The sequence below is a fragment of the Chiloscyllium plagiosum genome, unplaced genomic scaffold (genome assembly GCF_037043375.1).
Source record: "Chiloscyllium plagiosum isolate Xiang-an unplaced genomic scaffold, Cpla_swu_hap1 HiC_scaffold_17, whole genome shotgun sequence".
Lineage (NCBI taxonomy): Eukaryota > Metazoa > Chordata > Chondrichthyes > Orectolobiformes > Hemiscylliidae > Chiloscyllium > Chiloscyllium plagiosum.
The window spans coordinates 38,538,262-38,562,120 of NW_028270155.1; positions in this window are offsets into that span (position 1 = coordinate 38,538,262).

Sequence of the window (23,859 nt, forward strand, 5' to 3'; positions counted from 1 at the left end):
ACTTATTCAATTCACATTACTTGGAAATGTGTTGCATTCAACAACAAAAGGTATTGCATCTTCAGTGGACTTTAATCTGATTTTAGCATTTACTTATGGACCCATGGATAAAATTTAATGCTTTTTTCTAAAGCCAGGTGGGGGCATTTAACTCAGCAGTTAATGCTCAATTAAGATTCCCATCCTGTGGCCACTGATATTCAAGCAAGTAAGTCTGACAAGCAAAGGGACTGGGAAACACAGGAGGTGAAAAGGAGAGCCCGCTAAAAGCCACCCCCTGCTGTTGCTGCTGAATCCCCACACCCTTGCAACTCTTGTCCTGTGACTTCCATCCTGCCATCATTCAGCTGTATCCCTCAGCATTCCCGGATCTCATCTGGGTGCAAATACCAGGTGCAAGCACCATTTCCCTAGTGGTTAGCAGTATTTGGGTACAAGATTGTCAGCCATTGGGTCCAGGAAAGGGCTACCACAATCTTGTTAATTTGACAGGCCTTCTCGAAAAGAGACAGTGAGGAGCTCCTATCAGAATTCCAGCTTGCATTTGATGCTCTTGTCATCTCCATTAAAAATTACTTTAAATAAATTATTATATTAATACTGTATAGCTGCTTGTACACAAAGTAAAACATTGATAAAATTTCAAATCAGTTGTATAATTCATCTAAGATCAGAATTGGAGATTTTGACATTTAGAAGTTTCAAAAGGAATCACTCTATCATTAACAGGTAGAATTGTTCAAGTTTCTCTCCACAACAACATTATAGTACATTTGATAGTTTTTTTTACTTAATGCAATAATGTCTCTTTGCCTCTGTTCATAGCACTCTGATGGATTTGGGTTCAAGCTCTAACATGAACTTGAGCAGATAATCTAAATTGACATTTATGTTGTTAGAGATGCCATTCTTGAGGGGAAACACTCAGCCAATGTATCAGGTGGTCATAAAAGATTCCTTGGTGCAATTCAAAGAAAAACACTGCATTCTCCCTAACATTTGTCCCTCAACAAGCACAAACAGAAATCACTTGGTCATTCATTTGCAGTTTGTGGAAGCTGCCACATTCACCTTTGTGACAATTCCAAGGTGCACTTCAAAGTAATCTATTCACTTTAAACCACTTTGGGAACATCTCGAGGACACTAATAAATACAAGATCTTCCATTGTAAAATAAAGCATGAAGTACAGTATCAATGTAGGTGAACTCTAAACCAAGGAAGTTTAGCTTGCTCAGTCAACCCAACTTGCAATAAGGGTTACATCTTTCAATTTTAACGAAGTAACAAAGAGGATTGATGAGGGCAGAGCAGAGGACGTTGTCTATATAGACTTCAGTAAGGCATTTGACAAGGTTCCTCATGGTAGACTTGTCAGCAAGATTAGATCACATGGAATACAGGGAGAACTAGCAACGAGCACCCGAGCTACAAATCTTCTCACAAACTTTGAAGAACTAACTATTTGGATACCGAACTGGTTCGAAGATAGAGGGTGGTTGTGGAGGGTTGCTTTTCAGACTGGAGGCCTGTGACCAGTGGTGTGCCACAAGGATCCATGCTGGGTCCACTGCTTTTTGTCATTTATATAAATGATTTTGATGTGAGCATAAGAGGTATAGTTAGTAAGTTTGCAGATGACACCAAAATTGGAGGTGTAGTGGGCAGCGAAGAAGGTAACTCAGATTACAATGGGAGCTTGATTAGATGGAGTTTAGATAAATGCAAGGTGCTGCATTTTGAAAAGCAAATCAGGGTAGGACTTATACACTTAATGATAAGGTCCTAGGGAGTGTTGCTGAACAAAGAGACCTTGTAGTGCAGCATCATAGCTCCTTGAAAGTGGAGTCACAGTTAGATAGGATTTGGTATGCTTGCCCTTCCTGGTCAGTGCACTGAGTTTGGGGTTGGGAGGTCATGTTGCAGCTGTACAGGACATTGGTTAGACCACTATTGGAATACTGGTCTCTCTGCTATAGGAAGGATGTTGTGAAACTTGAAAGGATTCAGAAAAGATTTTCAAGAATGTTTCAGTGTTGGAGGGTTTGAGCTATAGGGAGAGGCTGAATAGGCTGTGGCTTTTTTCCCTGGAGTGTCGGAGGCTGAGGGATGACCTTTATAGAGTTTATAAAATCATGAGAGGCATGGATAGGGTGACTATCTTAAGTCTTTTCCTCAGGGTAGGGGAGTCCCAACTTTGAGGGAAAGATTTAAAAGGGCCCTAAGGGGCAACTTCTTCATGAAGAGGGTGGTGCATGTATGGAATGAGCTGCCGGAAGAAGTGTGTAGGCTGGTGGGATTACAATTTTTAAAAGGCATCTGGATGGATATATAAATAGGAGGGGTTTAGAGGGATATGGGCCAAATGCTGGCAAATGGGACTAGATTTATTTAAGATATCTGGTTGGCATGGATACGTTGGAACAAAGGGTCTATTTCCGTGCTGTACATGTCTATGACTCTAAGATTGTATGCTAACCAGTGAACCCAAGGTCCTGAAGTGTGTATGTCCTTTGACATCAAGATTGTGCTTGAAGCTCATGTCCTTGCCACCAAATAGTCTGCTGATATCTGCTGTCTAGGAGTGAAGAAAAGCTCTGTGACTGAGGTTCTGCTGGGAGTTGGTGACCTAGATCCCTGTCCCAGTGAGGAGGAAATGATATGGAAAACATGTGTGTAGTCTCCAATGCAGTACATAAGAAGCATATGTGTGATGGTACAGTGCCTTAAGAAAAAAATGTTTTCTGCTGTTTCTCTTGCAGAGAGCTGCTGCCACAGTGGAGTTGAAATGTGTGTTTCAGAAGCAGTGGATAAACAGCTTTGAGCTCCCTGAATGCCTTTTTTAAAATTAGATAATACAAGCATGAGTGGGTGGAGTCAGGCCCACATAGACCCAGGGTTTTGTTTTGCTTTCAGTTGGTATTTGAAGCTTATAGATACAATTCTCTCCCTTTTGCAGCAAATAGTTGTAGTTCTCTCTCTCTCTGCTGCTAGATTATTTCTTCCAGTGTTCCTGTCTCCTCGAAGGGAGTTAAATCTATTTGCTAAATTTGCCTTTGCCAAGAATATAGTTAAGGGATGATGGTATATTGGAACAGATGATTATCAGATAATATCTTTTGTTGTTAATTATTTCAACAGAATTACAGTCATGCCAATTCTTTTTTTTTGTTTAACTGTGTTGTAAGAATAAAGTGTGTTTTGCTCAAAATCTAGTCAAACCAGGAACCCAGTGCCTCATGCTTGCCTTTAAACAAAATATAAAGTTAGGCTGTAGGCTATCTCCTTGATATATTCTGAGGGGTTTGGTCTGGTCCATAACATATGCTCGATTTCAGCCAAAATATGCTGCCATCAAATAGATTAGATTACATTACAGTGTGGAAACAGGCCCTTCGGCCCAACAAGTCCACACCGACCCGCCGAAGCGAAACCCACCCATACCCCTACATTTACCCCTTACCTAACACTACGGGCAATTTAGCATGGCCAATTCACCTGACCTTGCACATCTTTGGACTGTGGGAGGAAACCGGAGCACCCGGAGGAAACCCACGCAGACACGGGGAGAACGTGCAAACTCCACACAGTCAGTCGCCTGAGTCGGGAATTGAACCCGGGTCTCAGGCGCTGTGAGGCAGCAGTGCTAACCACTGTGCCACCATGCCGCCCAATAGGTGGAGGCAAAAAGAAGTATACTGCCCAAAATTGAAACAGATTAGTCAGTACGTATTCAACTAAATTTGCAATAATTGATTGACTTTAAATATTTTCTTGAAAGTGGTGCATGATGAGGCATAATCCGTCCCAACTTGTGAATGTAGAGTGGATGCTGGTCTCCATCATGTCTTCCCTACCCTCTTAGTTTTATACTTCTGATCTCAGTCTTTTCCCTCACCAGTTGCAAAAACCACCTCGCTAACTGCTGGCCACTTCTACTCACCTCCTTTTCACTCTCTTCACTATACCCTTTCAAGGACTTACCTAGTGGCTGGATTTTTCTTTTTGGCAAACTGCATGGGACACCTACTGGTATGATGTTAATGAGAACCAAGACCCAATCGAACGCCTGATGGGCTATCCATTCTGGCACACAAATCTGTTGTTTGTCTTTCTGTGGGCCAACACCTTGAGATAAGTGATTACTATCCAGAGGGGAGCAAAGCACATTGAAGAGAGAGAAAAATGAATGGCTTCAAAAGGAAAATCAAAACCAAAAGTGAGATTCAACTCAGTTGTTGCTCTGGAGCTTTTAGATTGGCACCCATTGGAATTCCGAATAAGAAGCTTATTTCCATCTAAAACAATCTGCCTGTTGACAGATCCACTGTACACATTAACAGGCTCCAGCATGCTCTTTCAGCTGGTCAAATTTGAGAAACAGGCAGCGACACCTGTAGGCATTTTTTATTTATCGCAAATTGGATTGAAATCAATGTCCTTCACCATCATTTCTGTGAAGTTGTTACAACAAATGCAAAAAGCCGGGAACTGTAGTTATCTCTGAATGCTATCCATATTGGTTACCCTTTTCTACAGTTTGAGCCTCTCTCAATTTTCCGTTCATAAGCTACTTTTATTATTTCTCAACACCATTACCCCTCCAGACTGATCTCAATACTCAGTGACCTTGATCTCAGCTCCACCCTCTGCAATTGTATCCTCATCTTTCTGACCCACAGAATGCAATCAATGAAGATAAGTAACTGCACCTCCTTGACAATTATACTCAACACTGGAGCTCCCCAAAAATGTGTCCTCAGCCCTACTGTACTCCCTGTATACCCACAACGGTGTTGCCAAATTCTAAATGAATGTCATCTACAAGTTCACTGATGACACCACCATAGTAGGACGAGTATCTAACACTGATGAGTCAAAATACAGAAGGTTGTTAGAAGGCTTGGTGATGTGGTGCAAGGAGAACAACCTCTCTCTCTTTCTATGTCAGCCAAGAACTGACCATTGACTTCCGAGAGAAAGGAGGAGAACCCATTCCCATCCACATCAATGGAACAGAGGGTGAGAGGGAAGAGAGCATCAAGTTCCTCAGAGTGACGATAACCGACAACCTGTTCTGGATCTCCCACGCAACGGTCAAGAAAGCACAACAACACCTCTTCTTCCTCAGGCAGCTCAGCTTAGCATGTCCACAAGGACCATCACCAACATCTATAGGCACACCATTGAAAGCATTCTGTCCGGTTGCATAACGACCTGGTATGGCAACTGCTCTGTCCAGGACCGTAAGAAACTACAGAAGGTTGTGTGTACAGCCCAGACCATCATAGAAGCCAACCTTTCATCCATGGACTGCATGAATGGAGCTCACTGCTGCAGAAAGGCTGCCAACACGAGCAAAGACCCAGTGCCCCCGTAGTGATCTCCTACAACCTCTTCCATCAGGCAGAAGATGCAGAAGCCTCAACACATGCACCAGCAGATTCAGAAACAGCTTCTTCCCGGCCATTATTAGACTGATGAATGAACTCTCTAGCCTCAAATAATGCTGACATTGCTAACATTGATCTCACTTAGTGCACATCCTGTGCAATGTAACTTGTATGCCTCTGTTTAAGTCTTTTTACAACCTCAGAACTGTGTGTCCTTGCTGACTATGATCTGCCTGTACTGCTTGTAAACAAAGCTTTTCACTGTACTTTGACAATAAATCAATGAATCAATCAATTCTTAGAGTCATAGCGCTGTACAGCATGGAAACATTCCCTTTGGTCCAACTAGTCCATGTCAACCAAATATCCTAAATAAATCTAGTCCCATTTGCCAGCATTTGGCCCATATCCCTCTAAACCCTTCCTATTCATATATCCATCCAGATGCCTTTTAAATGTTGTAATTGTACCAGCCTCCACCACTTCCTCTGGCAGCTCATTCCATACACACACGACCTTCTGCATGAACAAGTTGCCCCTTAGGGCCCTTTTAAATCTTCCCTCTAGGTTTGGACTCCTCTACCCTGGGGTAAAGACCTTGTCTATTTACCCTATCCATGCCCTTCTGATTTTAGAAACTTCTGTAAGGTCACTCCTCAGCCTCTGACGCTCCAGGGAAAATGGTCCCACTCTATTCAGCCTCTCCCAATAGCTCAAACCCCCGACAACATTCTTCTAAATAGTTTCTGAATCCTTTCAAATCCACAACATCCTTCCTATAGCAGAGAAATCAGAATTGAACACAGTATTCCAAACATGGTCTAACCAATGTCTTGTACAGCTGCAAATGACCTCCCAACTCCTGTACTCAATGCCCCGACCAATAAAGGCAAGTGTGCCAAATGCCACCTTCACCACCCTGTCTACCTGACACTCCACTTTCAAGGCACTCTGCACCTGCATCTCTAAGTCTCTTTGTTTGACAACACTCCTCAGGACCTTACCATTAAGTGTATAACGTCTACTCTGATTTGCCTTACCAAAATGCAGCACCTCACATTTGTCTAAATTAAACTCCATCTGTCACTTCTAAACCCATTGGCCCATCTGATCAAGGTCCTAGAGACCAAAAATAACTATGGAGATCATTTATTGGCCCTCTGTTTGTCATCTGAAGAATACTCAAAATCAATTTATGGGACCTTGTCCCATTTGCTGATTTGTTTCAATATTCATTCGGGTCCCCTTTAGCTCCATTTTACTGTAATCGACCCCCTCTCCTCCTATCCTTACCTATTCTTGTTATTGTTACACTGTCCCTGGCAGACAGTGCTTGTTCATTGTTATGGTTTAGTTCTTTTCTTTAGTTAGCTTGATGGTAGGTTTACCATTCAGGCAAGTGATTAAATTTGAGTCCACATCTGGCAAATAGATTGGACAAAGAAGTAACTGTTAGGGCACTGACAAGTACAGTACTTAGACTGAGTAGCAAGTTTAATATCTCCTGGAAAAGAATCACTCCAATATTGACAGCAATGTGTTTTCTAAGGACACAGAGTTTTTGGTTGGAAACATAGAAGTCCAGGATATCCTGCATCCCACAAAGTTTTCACACCACAGAGCATATTTGTTTAGAAACAGGCTAAGTTTCCACACATGGGCTGTAGTTGAGAACATGCTGCAGCTGCTGATATGGAGGATATAGATGCTGATGGGATGTGCTAGAGTGAGTCAGAAGTAGTGTTCCCATGTTTACAAAATAAAGAGGATGCAGGAAGGAGCCTACTCACACAGTTATAGGAAGATATCTCATGGAGTAGCACAAATCCAAACAAGACACATGCCAACTCTGTCAGTATTCGTTTTCCTGTTCTCATCTTTTAAAGTCATAAAAAGATGGAATGGTTTGTCCATTCTGGTGAGGAACAGGAGGTTCTCTATTCACACTGGAAGCAAATTATTAGTAGAGCCACATTAAGAACCCTCAGTGATCCATCCTATACATTACATTTGGAATTGCGATAAAAGTCAAGAATATAATATAAACAATATTGTCAGTAATTCACATCTGATTGAGTTACATGAACTATTAGGTTCAGGAATCTCTAGAAAGTATTTCCAATAGTACAGGAACACGTAGCAGGAAAAGATCTCTAGTTGTTAATTTTTCTCACTTTTAAAATTTTCTTTATTCAAATCTTTCTCGCAAAAAATACTGTCCTTTACATAGACAGGACATAGTAATCACCATTAAATAATGTCTGAAATTCACATGCATTCTCTCCATTAGTATTCGTACAGACATAGAAAGGCTGACATTTGTGGGCTTCCTCTTTCTAGAAATGATCTCTTTGTCTTCAAAATTGCTCAGCTGCTGTTGTTTGGTGGCCCCATTACTTCAGAATGAAGTATTTCTTCATGTTGTGTCAGACTCCATATGTGTTTTCCTTGTTCAGTAATAGACTTTTTGTGAAGTTAATCTCTTTGTCTTGTCTTAACCATTGCTCACTCACTGTTGATAGCTACCTTCACCACCAAAGACAGAGGTACAATATTTTCAGTCTTCCTTTTATTTTCCCATAAAACTGACAGTCTGAATTTGGTTGCATTTCTAACCTTAACTCACTGTTGACTTTTTGTGACATTATCTTTCTGACTCCACAGTTACTCAATCGCTCAATTTAACTGTCCTCACATATTTGATTGCTAATTCCCTGTTAGTGAAATACTTCACATTCGTGATTCCCTACCCCACTCACCTCCACATTTATTATAGAAAATAATTTGCCTTCAAAATAACCATCAGTTTTAATGGCTGCTACTTCCTCAGTAGTTTCTGTGCATATTTTTAACATCAGGAATAAAGGAATAGACTATATCCATAATGTTGCTTGTGAGCCTGTGGAATAGCATGATATAGTGAGGTTAGCATTGTATTATAGAAAAAATCCATGGGGAAACAGAAGCAGTTTGTTAGAAGAGTCAAGAGACATATTATACTGTGAGAAATTGACCTGTACTTCTACTGACTAGAAATCTAGATACAAAGCACTTTCACTTGAGACTAAGTTGGACAGTGAGACCCTGTATCATGTTTTAGTCAATCCATATGAGGTGCAAGCCATGGCATTTAAATGTGCCTACAAGTTAGTTTTTATTTAAACAGAAGAAACCTGAATGCTCTTTGATAGTTGCAATATACGGATTGTAAATGAAAGTCTTGTTGGTGTGTTCTGAGGGTGCACTGTTAGCCATTAATTTGTTTAAACTATATATCGGTCTTCCTTTTATCGACATCCAATTTTGGGTAAAAACTAGTAGACAGATAAAGTACTGTTATATGTTTTTTTAAAAAGCATCATTTAGAATAATGAGCAAAAGATCTGTAAGGCAATATATCACCGAGTGCTGTTGTGAGGCCTTCTGACTGGTTTCTTCCTGAATCTGTTATGTAGTTGACCTCTTTGTCTTTATCATAGCTCAGCCAGTTCAGTGCTGCAAGCCAGAATCATCACTGAGAACAGGGCATTTCCTCTGCTTTTAATTCTTGTTTGTGTGGAAATTGTCTGGATTCAGTCACCTTTCTCCACTTAATTTATACTGACGTACACACATTTTCTTGGCATCTGCATCACATACATATGAACTACATTATAATTCACCCAGTAAGTACAATAATGGGCCAGGAGACCATATACCTTTATGTAACACAACACTAAGGTTGTATGACTTGATAATTGGATACTTAAATGAGAATGGTGACTTTTAGTTTGATTCTTGTTCATTTTGTCCAGTTTGGATTCAATCAAAGCAAATGTCCAAAGAATGGGCTGGTTAACCTTCCCTCAGCAGCAAATTCATTTGTAGAGATTTGAATTATTCTGACCAATTTAAAAATCAGCTACTTTTAGATGAGATAACCCCCATTTGCCACATCATGCATACACACTTGGAGTAAGATTATGATTTCAACAGGTACAGAATACACAGGATGAGTGTATGCTTTGCATTCTTGCTCATTTCTCTCAACCCAGTTTTAAAATAAAATGCTTTCATGTATTCATGATCTCTGTACAGTCACATCTTTGATTTAGTTGTCATAATCAGGCATTAACTAGTGTCAGAAGTAAGGCCTTTTACAGGGCATTCTGTTCTGCTTGTCTTGATTATCACTATTTCGGTGTAGAGTAAATTAGAATAGAAGACTATACAGACCAATTACATAAAGTAGCACATTACACCATTGTAATTAGGTGCCACCATCATTCTCCTTTGATGTGGCATCTTACAGGGCATTCCCTACAGCCACTTTTACCTGAGGCCAATGATTTAATACATTGGAATTTTAACATCTTGTAATGTTTTCACCAGTGCAGATTTTGAAATATAAGGAAGATCATATGTGACGTGTGAATGCTTGTACAAAAAACATACTGTTTATGGAACCCTGAATTAAATGGCAACAAGCTGCATGTTATATTTGCAAAAATAATATCAATTAGCACCCAATGCTCAAAACTCGTCCTCTATGTGTATTCCACATGCAAGCCTGAAAGAAAGCTATCGGATATATTTGTTCTTTGTGAGTGAAGCTAAACAATATGTGTTAAATTAGCACGAATGGCTTTCCTCAGTGTAATTTTGCAAATGTAGCTGCAGCATGTTTCTGAAAAACCCTAGAGGTGTGAGAGAGGCTTGGTGTTATGCTTTCAAACCTCCATGATGTGAGTGTTCATGATTTCTCTGCAATTAGACAGGTATAATTATTACCGCTTGCATTTTCTGCTGCTCCCATTAATATTGTTGCTGCTCAAGGGGTCACACTACGGTTATCAAATTATCTGTAAAGTTTGCTTTATGAAAAGTTGTGCAGTGATAAAACGTCAGTACAACATAAATATCTTGAAAGATGTGGTTTTGTATTCGCAAAAAATCATTTTAAACCCAAGTTTTTCCTGGTGATATTAGTATAGTTCAACTGCCATTTTTCATGCTGAACATATTATTTTGTTATTCCTGGCCAATCATGAATAATAATTTAATGCTGAAATATTCAAGCATCAAATTACTAAAACAATGTGGAACAAACATATGATTACAAAACAAAAGCATACAACCTTCCTTTTCATTGTCACTGTGCTGTCGCATCGAGTGCGCAGATCTTAAAATCAATATCTGGGAGATTGTCTTTTTCTGGAAGTGTGGGAGGGCTAAAACCGAGGGGCTTTAGCCTGTATGATTCTTTTTTGTCAAGAATTCATGGAAATACTATAATGTTTGTTGGAAGGAATTATCTCAGTTTGGACATTGCAGTCCATCAACTTGCCCTTGTGCCACAGAAATACTTGGCTAATGCCTTACAGATCTATAGGCGTGAGAGGTCCTTGAGACTGCACTCCCTTCTAACATTGTAAAGATATATTACTGCTATTATCAATAAATTTCATCTTCATATGTTTCTCTTTACTGATGAAAAAGGTATGAGAAGTATTGCAAGTATAAGAAAAATGCAGTACTTTCATCATTCTCTTATATACATGAACAAGCGATGCTTAATTACTTTTCCCTCCAAATTTTTCTAATCCTATAACATACCAATTCCACTGCCCTCCAGTAACTCACGTAGTTTTATGTGTTTGAGCCTAAGTAATGAAGGTTGGCAGACTGAACAACTATAGGGACATTACGTTGTACCTGACTTCATGTTAAATGATATTCACCAATCAGGGGTTCCAGTACTGGCCAATCACAGCAATCAGTAAAGCAACACTGATTTCAATTCCCCAATCTAGGAATACTTGAGGCTAATTGTAGAACCTCGATCTGTGTCCCAGCTTTTATCAGCTGAGTGGGTTTCCATTGCTTAGCTCCACGCTGGACAGCTGCGTTACCTACTAAGGTTAAAAAAGTCATATTCAAAAAAGACAATTGGACACTTCTGGGGGAAGATTTACTCTGTGGGACTGGGTCTCAGCTGGAGAGCCAGCGAAAGCCTCATGTCACTTCCTTTGGGGGAGGCCCTGTGCAATCAGTACCAGTCCTTCCTGGGATCAAAGACACTGGAGGCATAAATCCTGTCCCGCAAGAGATGCCAACCAACCTTCATTAGAGGCGTCACCATGAAAAGGTGGTTGCTGCTGGCAATGCAGAGATTTCAAACAAAGGCCCAAAATCAACACAAGGCTCCAGTTTACACGTGATTGAGAGTGGGTCAGCGGCTGTAGCATGAGGGTCAGATAAAGAGGGTGCTAGGTGAGGCTCTTAAGTAGGCATTAATCGTCCCTTTAAGGACATCAGTTGCCAACAAGATGGGATGTCTGTCCACAAGGATTGTCATTCAAAGTTGAATTTAAGCAGAGATGGGAAAATGGTGAGTTTCTCAACTGGCAACTTCTAGCTTAATTAAATGTCAGCCCTGCCTCCAAACCTGCCTCAGAGGAGGGCATTACATTTTTTCCTCAGTCCCTCATTCTAATGATTAATGGCTACAGAAATGTACATGATAGAATGTATTAATTGCTTAGATATTAAGACTGGGCTGCTCTTGTTAGGTGTGTCTCAGGCCAAGATATGTAATTCCATTTTGACCTCATTATTTCCTTTTCTTATAGCTAGGCTTATTACAGAATTCAGGACAGGCTTTTGTCATTTTTATTTGATGTCGATACTGATGAGATGAAAAGACTCTAAAATCAGTGATAAATCAGCATTTGGGTGACTGCACCAGCTTAACACATCAGGACACTAATGTAACATCAGTGAACAAGGTCATTGTGGAGTATCTATAAGATGGGTACCTGACACTGATCCAATATTAGAATTAGACTTAAGACTCTTTCATCAAGTTTACTAGGTCAAACAAAGAAAATGGTGAGAAGTTATTTGGGACCACATAAGGAGGGTCATCCAATGATCCAGAAATGGGAAGAAATGGCATTAGCAGTCACTATCACCTTCACTGATGGTAACGGTGCTGGAAGAACTACAATAACCTATCTAGCTTTAAAGAAGGTAAGAGGAGACAACAGTATTTTGTATCAATGTGTTGTGATAAGGCATGCTTCATATTTGCAACTACACTGTCATCTTTGTATTGAACACTATCCATAAGATACCAGAAATGGGTCATTTGATTAAGAATGTATTGCCAATCGAAAAAATGCTCCTTCATGAGTAATTTTCATTGTTTTCCTATAAATCCTGTAATGTTTCATTATTTCATTATGTTGCAAGCTTTCATTTGAGAATGAGTTGGTGTCTGGAATGTGGAAATGTGGCTGGATGAATTATGGTATGAGCTTTACAAAGGATGGTAGACAGCTGGAGTGTGGGAAGATGGTGGGTTACCCATCTGGCACATTCCGACCTAAATAATTGCTACCTCCAGCTCCACCTCCAAACCTGCCTCATAGGAGAGCATTAAGTTCTTCCTCTATTCGCTCACTTTGATGGTTAATGGCAACAACAAATACTTGTGATGAAATGTATTAATCGCTTTGACGTTAAGGCCTATCTGCTGCTGCTGTTAGCAAGTGCATTTTGGGTGAGACAATGTAATCCCATGTTGATCTCACTATACTTTTCTGTTTCAAAAGTGAATGAATTTGGAATAATGTTGATAGGCCATCTTCCCAGAGATTCTACGATTGATTCCATGAAAATAAATAAGATTACTCTCTACAGAAAGATAAGAAAATATACTGCTGTTACATAAGTTATATTTTCAGATTGTAAAGAGCTGGTCTTTACTCTCCAACCGGCTTATTCTTGGTTATTTTGATGCTTGTTCTTTTCCCCAATATCTCCATTATACTCCTTAATGTATTAAACAGAACATTCAATACATTCCAAATTAAATTCAAATCTTTTATTCATAACCTAAGCCAAATTTATCATGTTGCAGCTTTTCCTGAAGTTGCAGTTTATAAACAACTGAACAAAAAGTAGGTCTTCTAATTCTAAATTCCATTGAAGTTGTAAAGCCTGTAATTTGAGATGTGATATTCATTCAAGTTTTAATGATCAGGTGTACAACAGAGCAAAATGTGGGGAGCTCCACCTTTTCCAAATGTCTCTTCATATCATCCTGATTTGGAATTGTATCACTTTTCCTTTCACCATGCAATCAACATCCTGGAATTCGTTATAAAGTACCATCATGGTAGCACTACCGCTGGAAGAATTTGTGTGATAAATATAGCTGACACCTTTTTAGGACAATTTGTAAATGGGTAATAAATGCAGCCTTGCCAGTATTTTTCATTTCCTAACAAATATATATTTTTTAAAAAACTCTTCAAACAAGTCAATTTCTTTCAATAAAATCACTTCATTAAATGTTGATGATTTTATGTTTCTCATTGTCATTGATGTGTTTTATTATATTCAAGAAATGACTTCCCTAGGGTTTTCTTCCTGACTTATTTTTAATTGGAGAGATCAGTTGATAAGCAGCAAGTTCTGACCAGCTCTGTGAATGATGAGTCTTGCTGTCAGTCTTTAGGACTTTCTCAAAGTTTTATGAAATAATGTATAGAGGGCCTTGTTGTTATCTTGAGTCTCTACAGTGAAACATTACGGCTGTGAAACTATGAAGCGTTTCACAAGGGACATGTCCCCAGCAGGAAATTATTTCATCACTATTTTACAGAGGGTAAACTTAGTAAATTCTAAAATTCATAAGGTCCATTAACGTCCTTCATTGAAGGAAATCTGCCAGCCTTACCTGGTAAGGCCAACATGAGACTCCAGACACACAACAATGTGGTCAACTCTTAAGTCCCTTAGAAATGGCCAAACAAAATACTCAGAGAATGGGAGAGTCTAGTCTCAGAATAAAGGGGTGCCAATTTAAGGACTAAGATGAGGAGGAATTTTTCCTCTGAGGGTGAGTGTCTTTGGAACTCCTTCTCACTGAGAATGTTGGAGGCTGATTCCTTGTGTTTTTTTTAAGGCTGAGATGGATAGTTTTTTTGATCGGAAGGGGAATCGAAGGTTCTGGGGAAAAGGCAGGAAAAGAGATGTAAGAAATGTCAGATCAGCCATGATCATATTGAATCATGGAACAGACTCAAGGAGTCTAACTGCCTGATCCTGTTCCTATTCCTTATGGTCTTACAAGCATTTAGTATTAGCTGCTACATTAAAAACTAGAATAAGAATAAAATTGAGTGATGCCACCATCATCAACCTGAGCATTGGTTTAACACAAAATCAAAGGCACACCTAGTCCAGTCAACCTTGACAAATCCTCCCAATACATATGGACTTGTGCCAAATATCAGAGAGCTTTTCCATAGTTAAGGTACACCCTAACATAGTCATACTCCCAGAATTAACCACCATGGATTAGATTAGGAACAAACCTACCAACTCAACTCACCAAACAACCACAAAAATTAAGGTATAAACAAGCTGAAGCTACAACATGGGACAATCCATAAGTTAAACTATGGAAACAGCTTATAATACACAGCACTAAGTTATGCCACAAGCAATGGTGGTTTTCAGTCTTGAATTGTTAAGACAATTGATCAGACAAAGAGGCTCCATGAACAATTCCATTTACAATGATGGCAATGTTTAGTACATGACAGCTTAATCATATGGAGGCATTTTTAACCTGAATAATCTTATCTTCCTGCTGACACCCCACAGTGACAGATGTCAGTCTTCAGCCAATTCAATTTACTCCATGGAATATCAAGATACAAATTAGCACATTGGATCCAGCAAAGGCTTTATAATCTGACAACATTTGGTCATGGTGCTGAAGACTTAAGCTCTAGAGGTAAGCTGAACATCCAGCCAACCTGTCTATAACTAAAACACTGGCATTTATCTGTCAAAGTGGAAAATTGCCAACATATGTTCTATTCAAGAAAAGCAGGGTAAATCTAAACCAGTGAATTACTGTTACATCAGTCTACTGCCAATTATCAACCACCTATAACCTACTCTTTGATGTTCAGTTTGGGTTCCACCTCTTCTGTCCAATTCAGACTTCATTAGCACAAACATGGAAAAAAATCTGAACTCAAGATACAAGGTGGGAATTTCTACACTTCTACAAAGACTGCATTTGACTAATGTGATATCAAGGATCTCTCATATAATAGATATGGTGGGCGGCACGGTGGCACAGTGGTTAGCACTGCTGCCTCACAGCGCCAGAGACCCGGGTTCAATTCCCGACTCAGGCGACTGACTGTGTGGAATTTGCACATTCTCCCCGTGTCTGCGTGGGTTTCCTCCGGGTGCTCCGGTTTCCTCCCACAGTCCAAAGATGTCCAGGTCAGGTGAATTGGCCATGCTAAATTGCCCGTAGTGTTAGGTAAGGGGGTAAATGTAGGGGAATGGGTGGGTTGCGCTTCGGCGGGTCGGTGTGGACTTGTTGGGCCGAAGGGCCTGTTTCCACACTGTAAGTAATCTAATCTAATCTAAAAAAAGTAATCTAATCTAATATCTATGGGAATCAAGAGAAAATCTCTCCACTGCTTGGAGTCATATGTAGCACAAAAGAAGATTGTCATGATTATTGAAGTCTAGTCTGCTCAACTTCAGGACATTGCTGCAGGAGTTCATCAGGGTGATGCCTGGGTCAAACCATTTTCATCAATTATTTTTCCTTCATCATCAAGTTAGAAATGGTGATGCTTGCTGATTATTATACAGTGTTCAGTACCATTCGAAACTGTTCAGATAATGAAGCAGTCTGTGTCCACATGCAGTATCAACTGGATACCATTCAGCCTTGGGCTGATCAGTGGCAACTAAATTCTGTGCCACAGTAGTGTTAGGAATTAGGACCATCTCCAAAAAGAGGAAATCTAACCTTTAGCATTAAATGGCATGAACGTTGCTAAATCACCCAGAGCAACATCCAGGGAGTCACTCCTGACCAGAAACCAAACTAGACCAGAAACATAAATACTGTGGCTGCAAAAGCAGTTTGAAATGTAGGTGTTCCCAGAGAACGTTTGGTCCCCCAACATTGACATAACTCAGGAGAACAACGGAATGCTCATTGCTTGGCTGGATGAATGTTTTTCCAAAGTCAAACAGAAATCTCAACACCATCATGGCTACCTTTGACTTGAAACTAACACAGTAAGGGAAATTTGTTATTTATTTAAAAGTTTTGTAAAATCTGTGTTTTTAAGAATTTATGAAAATTTTAAGTGTGTGTATCAGTTGCAAAGGTATTAATTGCATTTTTCTTGGATAATAAGAGATATTGATCCACATGACATAATGACCTTTGATCTGGAAGTACTACCAACAGAAAGGAAGTTAAGAAAGAAGCCATAAGATTGGCAGACACAACAGAAATCTGTAAGCAGAGAAGCTGAAAAGTGGCAATGATAAGTGCAAAGAGGTAGGCACAAAGCAAACCAGACAGAGACAATAGAGGAGCACTCAGTATTTTGAGGAGAAGGAGGAAATCACTCTCAGGAAAGTATCCATTTTCCTGTTTGGTAAGTAATGAAATAATTAACAATATGAAATTCCTGGGGGCTGGTTTGTAAGTTCTGAAACCTAGAATATAATGTGAATAGTTCAGAGACACTGAGCTGGGTGTTTTCCCAGATGTGGCCAAATCATGAATCGATGCTATATTGGTTGATATGTTGGAAAGGAACACTGAGAAGCTACACCTCTGAGTATCTGGACCCAAGGGAGAGATGGTTCATAGAGGTTATGTTACTGATGATAATTGTACCCAAGGGTGAAATCAAGTGAACAGGACTCTTGAGCTATCCTTTAATAATAAGGAACAGCATCATGTGAAACTGTGTAGTGATGCCATGCCCCCATCTCCATGGAGAGATGCAGATGCCTGTGGTTATGTAAGACTTAGCTTTTTTGATAGACTATTCAACAAGGAATTTTCCTTTTTATCTGAAGAATCATTTGCCTGTTATTGTATGTTTAATATATGTTGGTTCCAATAGGGATTGGTGAGAAATTACATGGGAAGTCCAGCAAGACTGATCTTAATGTCGGGAGCAACTTGCTGAATCTTTTCAATTAATTCTGAAGGTCAAGGTGACGTTCTCACTCAGCAGCAGTGAGTTGTCTATTAAGGGGGATTATTGTTTGTTGATGACCTTATTAATGACCTATTAGTATGCAGCATCCTCTCTGACCACTCACCGTGACGTAGCTAGATGCAGAGAATTCTCAACTTAGAAGTCAGAGTGGATACCTGGTGACTTCATCTGACTGCTGGCTATGAAGAGCCTTCATTTTGGTCACAAGCAATAGAATATCGGGGCATGATCTGTGGGCACCAGCTTTGTCCATTGGCATCTGATAATTGCCAACCGCTCAGTATCCTCATGGTACCTCGCCAATCCACGAGCAGGATGGTTAGGAAATACTGATATGCACTGTAGAACACACCAACAACCAACACTGAAAGGCTGCTGCAAGGATAGGCAGTTCACAGATTGGACCATGATTCATGTCTGGGCTTATTTCTTGTTTCCTGTGTGCTCCCTCATTTAGTGCCCACCTTGATGTTGACAGCATCCAAGCTTTATCATGCCATGCCATGTCATGCAATTAGAACAATCACGCAATCAGGCTGCTTTCCTTGCTGCTCAGCCATCCTCAGTCAAGGGAGGATGGGTGGACATATTGCTGTGCATCATCTGCTCAACTTAACTCACACTTGCACTGTGTGTAAACAGCTTATGGGGCAAACATACTGCATGGGCAGCAAGGAGACAGCCATCTCCTGAACAGTTATGGGAGTAGTCCATCAAAGACACTCAGATCCATGAGGCACCCTGTCAGTCATGGCACCAAGCCCAGTAATCAACTGTATCCACTGATACCAAGCCAGGGTCAGTATCCAGTTGGGGTGTGTTCAGTCAGGGGCTGTGTCTCTGCAGTCCAAGGTCTGGATCATGCTAAGTCCTGGCTCTATGGCAGACAATCAGAGTGGTCAGGTTAACATGGTCAGGGAGATGTCAAGGTATAGGTCAGAGGGCTGGGCACTTCTTGTTCAAGGCTGTCGAACTAGGTCACTCAAGGGATTCAGTTGCTCTTTGTTTGTCAGGTTCATCCAGAGAACAAAAATAGGAACATAGGAAGTAGATTAGATTACTTACAGTGTGGAAGCAGGCCCTTCGGCCCAAACAAGTCCACACTGACCCGCGGAAGCACAACCCACCCAGACCCATTCATCTACATTTACCCCTTCACCTAACACTACGGGCAATTTAGCATGGGCAATTCACCTAACCTGCACATTTTTGAATTGTGGGAGGAAACCGGAGCACACCCACGCAGACACGGGGAGAATGTGCAAACTCCACACAGAGAGTCACCTGAGGTGGGAATTGAAATCGGGTCTCTGGCGCTGTGAGGCAGCAGTGATAACCACTGTGTCACCCATGAAGGAGGAGCAGGAGTAGACAATTCAGCCCTTCAAACTCATTGCACCATTTAACATGATCATGGCTGATCTTATCCTGGTCTCAACTCCACCTTCCTGCCTTCTTCCTACAGCCCTTTATCCCACTTTTCAGCAGACACATATCAATTTATTTCTTGAATCTGTTAGTTGATTCTGTCTCCACTGTACTGTGGAGTAGTGAGTTCCACAGACTCACAACCCTCTCAAAGAATTGTTGCTCCTCAGTTTTGAACCTACCTCATCTCACTCTACAGCCATGATCTCATGTTTGAGACTGTCCCACAAGGGGGAGCATCTGTTTAACATCCACCTTATCAATCCCCTTTAGCATTTCATGTCCCTCAATCAGATTCCCCCCTCATTCTTCTGAACTCTGGTGAGTACAAGCCCAAGCTATTCAACCGGTCCTTGGATGACAGAGAAGCGAGTGGAAAGGGAGTTGGGGGAGACCAGGGGGTTGGGGGAAAGTGGAGAATCTGTCATGTGAAAGAGATGTCAAAATCAATAATGGGGTTGTGGGTGCAGGTTGGGAGGATGTTAATTGTGAAGCGCAGCTATTGTAGTTTTAAGAGGGAGACATGGTAGAACATTGACAGGAATAGGGTGGTGCAGCAGCCTGGCAATGGTGGCACAGTATAGGACCACACCAGGCATGGTCACTTCATTTACCAGAGGCTGTGGGTGGCTCATGGTTAGCACTGTTGCCTCACAGCACCAGGGACCCGGGTTCAATTCCAGCGAAATCGGTCGAATATCTGTGTGGAGTTTGCACATTCTCCCCGTGTCTGCCATCCAAAGATGTCCAGGTTCGGTAAGTTGGCCATAGTGTTCAGGGATGTGTAGGTTCGGTGCATTAGTCAAGGATAAAAATGTAAGGTAGGGAATGGTCTGGGTGGGTTACTCTTCAGAGGGTTAGAGCGGACTTGTTAGGCTGAGGGGCCTGTTTCCACACTATAGGGATTCTAGGATTCAATGATTTTCTGTGATAAGTGGGCACATGCAAGCTCGTATAGATAGGTTGAATGGGGACCTGTGAAGCCTATGGGGCATAGGGGAAGGGCTATCCAGAAGGGGACCTGAATGTTTTGAGACTCACCTACCCGTCAGTCAGAGGCTGGAAACCGCTGTCTGAAGAATGGTCACCGTCAGCTTCCATCGTACTGGAAAGCAGAGCAATATAAAGTGAACGAAAATGGCTGCAAGCACATCTGGAGCAGATTTCTCCTCTGGGACCTCTGGTTTCTCTACCTCAGAATTTGAGGATGTGGTTCCTGGTAGAACACCCCATTTCTCCACAGGGACTGTAAGACACTGTACCAGTAACTGTAAGACACAGGGGCAGCCAGTGGTTAGAAGTGATAGCTGAGTTACTGTGAGAGCGGAGTGAAGAGTGAACTGGAGAATGGGACTCGCTGGGTATCTGTTTCGGTATCTCAATGGATCAAATAGCCTCCTTCTTAATGGAACGTTCCTTGATTCTATTCTTAGACACTTACTATGGGTGCAGCAGCATTCCCCACAGGACTGGTCCCTTCTCTTCTGAGAATGCCAGGACCTGCTCATCATTGTGTGTGAGGAGCCTGATGCTGGGTGCCCCTCCACCCATCCTGGCTCTTTACAACCAATTATGAGCTGCTTTCTCCCGGAATGACAGGAAGGGATGAATTGAGTGATTTTGACAGTGGCCAGCACAGCTGGTTTTTGTAGATGCATGGTGCAGGTGGTCATGAGGTTTCTCCAGAGAGGTGAGTAGGCAGTGCAGAGTTAACGGTGTGGGAGGTATTGGGGATGTGATGAGATTGATTGATTGAAGAAAGATATTGCATGCAATACTGAAAGTGACAGACCATGAGCCTGAGTCAGAGAGGGATGCAGGAACAGAGATAGAGTGAGTGTGAAATAGCAGAGAGAAGTGTGGCACTTACCATACTGGAGCAGAAAAGGTCATTAAGTTTCTCAGGACATTCTTCCAGATTGTGGAGACCACACTGACCCAGGTCACAACTTCCCACTCAGTTGCGGTGTCTGGTCTCTTCTGCTGGTCCACTGGGAAGAGGATCACCCTCCTGAATATCCCGTCTACTGAGATTTCCAGGTTACTGTTGGATAATCACATTACCATTTTCTCCTTTACTGACATCTTCAGATATGCAAGGCTGGTATGAATGCAACAATCTGCTTAGGCACACAGTGACCTCATGTGTTAGGGGCAGGATAGAGTCATAGACTTATTCAGCACGGAAACAGACCCTTCAGTCAAACTCATCCAGGCTGACCAGACATCCCAATCTGAGCTAGTCCCATTTGCCAGCATTTGGCCCATATCCCTCTAAATCCTTCCTATTCGTATACCCATCCAGATGCCTTTTAATTGCTGTAATTGTACCAGCCTCCACCACTTCTTCTGGCAGCTCGTTCCATAGAGGCACCACCCTCTGCATGAAAAGGTTACCCCTCAGGTCCTTTTCAAATCTTTCCCCTCTCACCTTCAACCTATGCCCTCCAGTTTTACACTCCTCCACTCTACAAAACAGACCTAAGCTATTCAACCTATCCATGCCCCTTATGATTTTATTAACTTCTGTAAGGTCATCTTAACAGGCTTCAGGGAGAGAAAACCGTGTATGAAACTTGATGAAAATTACATTCAGCCAGAAAAAAAATCAAATTGGTATTACAAAAAGTGGAATCTATTTGATAATTTCCTAACTTGGGTTCATCCAGCAAATTTGTTTTTTATGCAATCTCCAAGATGGACTATAACACCAACCAGGACAGAGCGGCTCACTTGATCGGCACCTCATACACTTACTCCTGGCATCATTAGTTGCTCCAAAATGTCTGGACAGGGGGTGACGTCAGGGTCCAATAACCAAGGCCCACCCATCCAGAGAGCTTGCTGTGTTTGGGTTGGGGTTGGCTCACTGAGAATGGATCAGGGCCCAGGCTAGAAGCAGCACGAGGGCACGTGATTTCTGATAATATCCACAATCTGTTCATTACCATCATCAAAATGCAGTCTCACACCAGCTTGACTTGGAGTCAGTTTGCCACCTTTTTATCATTCCTGGGTTAAACTCCCCCCTCAGAGCATAGCGAGCATACCTCCACCACAGTGACATCAAGAAGGCAACTCACCTGCACCTTCCCATGCGAAGGGCAAAAAGACTGGACATGCCAGAGATGCCCACCTCTGACGAGTGCATTTTAAAAATGCTATTGTCAAGGTGGGCTTAGTTATATTCTTGGGGGGGGAGAGGGGGGCTGATGAACGACTTATGCCTGATGCGTCAAATTTCCTGCACCTCAGATACTGCCTGACCTGTTGTGCTTTTCCTGTGCCATACTTCTTGACTGTTTCTCCAGCATCTGCAGTCCCCACCTTCTCTTACTTATATTCTTGCAAACTTTTATTAGGATACAAATTAATTTCTGTCATCAATGCTTAGTTTGGTTGACAAAGTTCTCAGTTATGAGGGAAAAGTTGGATAGGCAAGGGATTTTCCCCTTAGAACAGAGGAGAATGAAGGTTACATAATAATGTGTGCTTGAATAGAGACAGGGAAGACTTCATTCTCCTAATGGAGTGGCCATTTACTAGGAGCAGAGATTTGAGGTGATTTGGAGAAGGATTAGTGGTTACATGACTCACTTTATTGGCTGAGGCAGAAAACCTCAATTTCTGTAAAAGGAATGTGTAAAAGGGGTCAAGGGCATTGTGACCAGTGGAGCTGCGGACTGGGTGCTGGGAGAATGGGATTGGAATGGGTGGCTGATTTGTTCAACCAGTATACACAAGATGGGCCAAATTGCCTCTTTCTGTGTTGTAACCTTTCTATCATTACATAGCACAATGATGGAAAAATATTTTGCTCACTGTTGATTTTGATTCGTTCTTTTCAAATATTCAGTGAATCAATTGTAGCTTTGTTTAATCAATTTTCTTTTAGTTGATTAGAATGGATGCTATCTGTGCTGTAGTGACTTTTATGCTTTTTTTTAATGGGGCATTTATTATCAGCTTTGGCAAGTACAACAGAAAAATTTGCACATGTCCAGGTTTGGTGCTAAAGCTACCTTAAGTATGATGAACCGAACATAAGCCCTCTGCAACAATTTATTTTTAGAAAAATTTGGCATAAATGTTCTTCATGCTATGGATTGTTGTTCATTTAAGGTGCCACTTCTGTCATGTACACATAAGTACCATTTGGCTAACAAAAGGCCAGTGCTACGTTGCTAATAAACTTAAACTTGTAAAGTCTCTCTATCACTGAGACCTCATGAGTGCAAACTCCATTAATTTATTTGCCAGTGGGAAAATTGATCATAGAGTCATACAACATAGAAACAGATCCTTCAGCTCAATTAATCAATGCTGACCATGTTCCCAAACGAAACTAGTCTTACTTGCCTGCATTTGGCCCATATCTCTCCAAACTTTTTTCTATTCATGAACTTATCCAAATGTCTTTTTAGTTTGGTAATTGTATCTGCATCTACCATTTCGTCTGGAAGTTCATTCATACATGAACCTCTCTGTGTAAAAACTGTTGCCCCTCATGTCCTTCTTAACGTTTTCTCCTTGCATCCCTAGTTGTGAACGCCCTGACCTTAGGGAAAAGACCCTTGTTATTCACCTTATCTGTACCCCTAACGTTTTATAATCCTCTACAAGGTCACCCTTTAACCTCATACACTTAAGTGAATGAAGTCCCAGATGATACAGTCTATTTTTATAACTCAAACCCTTCATTTGCTGCTACATTCCGGTAAATCTTTTCTGAACCTCCTCCAGTTTAATACTATCCTTCATATAGCAGGCTGCAGGTTAATATGACATGAAATAATTTCCTTTAGATATATCTTCCTTATTTCCCTCCATTTTACCCTCCCTCTTCCAACTATATTTTGGATGCTTCTTTAGCTTTTGAACTTCTTAAAATTTTCTAATCAGGCAACGTGACAAACATTACTGGCTCTTTTAATTCCTTTCCATGAAAATGGGCTTGCTAATGCAATTTTTGTTATAGTCTAAGT